Source organism: Mytilus galloprovincialis, chromosome 7, assembly GCF_965363235.1.
Source record: "Mytilus galloprovincialis chromosome 7, xbMytGall1.hap1.1, whole genome shotgun sequence".
NCBI classification, from domain to species: Eukaryota; Metazoa; Mollusca; class Bivalvia; order Mytilida; family Mytilidae; genus Mytilus; species Mytilus galloprovincialis.
In genome coordinates this window covers 55,538,145-55,541,071 of record NC_134844.1, presented here as the reverse complement: position 1 = coordinate 55,541,071, position 2,927 = coordinate 55,538,145, and the positions used below count along the sequence as shown (strand labels likewise).

General features: G+C 32.9%; 1 long non-coding RNA gene across 1 annotated transcript; it reads right to left on the bottom strand.

The window, feature by feature from the left end:
- Positions 1–604: 604 nt before the first annotated feature.
- On the bottom strand, positions 605–2,529 carry LOC143081786 (uncharacterized). Its single transcript, XR_012980088.1, has 2 exons — positions 1,651–2,529; positions 605–792 (listed from the first exon to the last, which is right to left on the bottom strand). It is a non-coding gene; the product is annotated as an uncharacterized LOC143081786 (long non-coding RNA).
- Positions 2,530–2,927: the final 398 nt, after the last annotated feature.

Genomic DNA, 2,927 nt, shown 5'->3' with positions numbered 1-2,927 from the left:
GAAAAGAATACATCACATGGATGTAATTTTTGTAAGAAAAATACCAATTTCGTGAGAAGTTGTGTGTTGGACTTCATGAGCCAAGGCAAACAGAAAATATCTGAATGAACGAATCGATTTATGGTAAATAAAAAAAAAAACAAAGCCCACATGGTTAGCATTGAATAAATAGAAGGCCACTCTTAAATGATCACAACGTAGAAGTTTTTGTTCTCTTAATCAATAAGATATTTTCTGAAATAACGCGGGTCACTATTAACTTAAAAGTTTTTTTGGTTTTTTTTTACCATGAATAAACTTTTTTTTTATTATTATTACAAGATTGATCGTTTATATAAATATACAGTGTTAATTTCCATTGTTTAACCCAAGCGTACATTTTAGATAAATAAATTGAATGAAAACTACGGTTCCTAATTTGTGCATTGGAATTAAAAATTCGATATGCATCATTACTTTCTTTTGTTTACAACTCTGTCTTGTATTGTTCTGGTCGTACTATTTCAAATATTCAATTTCATGACTGTATCATGTGTATCCATAAGTTTACCATAGTACTATCTAGCATATGGTTGGGTTAAAAATTAATGGTAAACCCTTAGGCTAGTTTTTACTGTTTTAATGTTTAATCTTACCGTTTTAATTTCTTGACATAACTGCACGACTCGATTCTCAATTATATGTGTTAAGATAATCGTTGCAAAGAATCCTGCTCAAACTTTAGTGAAAGACGGGGTTAATCTTGCTTTGTTGCGAGAGTTTATATTCTTTGTTGAAGGCAATTGTAGTGACCTGCAATACAAGTTCCATTCAATTATATGTCTTGTGTTTCTGTCTCTGCCCTAGGTTTTCTATATGAGTCTATTGGCACGAGAAACTTCATGTGAGCTTGACCTTTGTCCTCAATGTAAAACTTGTATCATATTTTGTTTGAATTAAATGGAGAATTAACTGTATGATTGGCATTCGTACCACATCTTCTAAGATATATTAGATACATAAGATATATTGTTAGTTTAGTGTACCACAATGACCCTTTTATCAAAATCCTTTATTTTTTCACAAGAATCTCTTGACCAGACTATGACTTTTTGACTCTTGACCTTTGCATATTGGATGTGTCTCTTGGTATGATTACCTTGACGTCAAGTCAGGAGTCTCTGGTTTTTGTTAGTCTTGTATATTTTTAATTGTAAGTTGATTTTATAATTTGAAGTTTGAACTGGTACACATTTTGTTAAGGGCCATCTGAAGCCCGCCTCTGGAAGAGGGATTTTCTCGCTTTGTTGAAGATATAAAAAAGAAGATGTGGTATGGGTGCCAATGGGACAACTATCCACAAAAGACTAAAATGACACAGACTTTAACAACTATAGGTCCCCGTACGGCTTTCAACAATGAGCAAAGCCCATACCGCATAGTCAGCTATGAGGACTCATAAATGGCCTTTGACTGCTTTCTGCTCTTTTGACATTGTTACTGTCTCTTTTACACATTCCACATTTCCATTCTCAATTTTTTAGAATGTTTGGTTCAGATGAAACTAAATCCTTTAATTTCCGTGAATATCAAGTAAGAAAATTTACTGCTTCAGTAGCATCATGTTCTGCCAGCTGTGATAGATAATGCAAAATGTTTCAATCATTTTACCTTAGATTTCATTTCATGGACATGTAGGTATGAATAGTCTGCTTTTACATCATAAAAATTCACACAGAAGGTATACGCATATCAATAAACTGAACTCAATGCTAAGAACCATTAAAGTACAATTAGACAGAGAGCTCAATCTAGAAGTGAAACACTTTGTTAAGTTGGTCACATTTAACTTGATATCACTGTCTGTTACCAAACTGCACCGAGATCCTGAAAAAAAATGTGCAAGTTCAGTTTATTTAAAAAAGAATTCAATGGAAGAAAATAAGCTGATTACTGAAGTAAATGTAGAATATGTCTATTAATCACAGATGCCCCTGCTTGTGAAAAAAATGAGTAAACTTCCACATATAGATGCAGGATTCGCGTAATTTTGACCGTTTTGTGACCATAAGCATTGTGAATAAGTTTCAAAACATTTGGCTGAGGCAAATTAAAGTTAAAGAACAGAAACAATAGATTTAGCAGTTTTCCTATCTCAAGGCTCCGGGTTGACATTTGTATCATTGGTAATCGTACCACAACTTTTTACATATAAAAAAAACATGAACAGTGACGCCATCGTGACCCAATATTGAGCTTCACATATCTGTGTTATGGGGTAATGTGAATCGCGTATAAGGTTCATAACATTTGATTGAGTCAGACTTATTGAGGGCCCTCATGGGGTTTTTGATTATGTGATTACTTGGCCGTTTTTTTAATGATTATTTGATTATTAAGCCAAATATTTCATGATTATTTGATTACCTAGGACTGTATTTTTAGTTTATGATAATTTGATTACTAAAGATAAGCAAATATTTAATGATTATGTGATTATATTGGCAAAAAAATGGTGATTATGTGATTACTAGGACCCCCCATGAGGGGCCTCCTTATTTAAGACAAAGGTAACGAGATAGTCAGCACTTCTTATATTTTTTAAAGGGACATGATAACTCTTGAACGGTAAAAGTGACACTTAAAAATTTCAAATTTGATTTTGTGTTGAGGTGGGGATCCTGCTTACATGTTCAACCCCGCCTTATTCGGTATGTATGTGCTTGTGGTAAGTCAGGAGCCTGTAATTCAATGAATGTCGTTTTTTATGTGTTACATACTTGTTTTTCGTTCATTTTTTTTTACATAAATTTGTTCGTTTTTTTTCTCGTTTGAATATTGTTTTACAATGTCATTTCAGTGCCTTTTATTGATAACTATATGCGGTATTGACTTTGCTCATTGTTGAAAGCTGCATATGACCCATAGTTTTTAGTGTTTGTGTGATC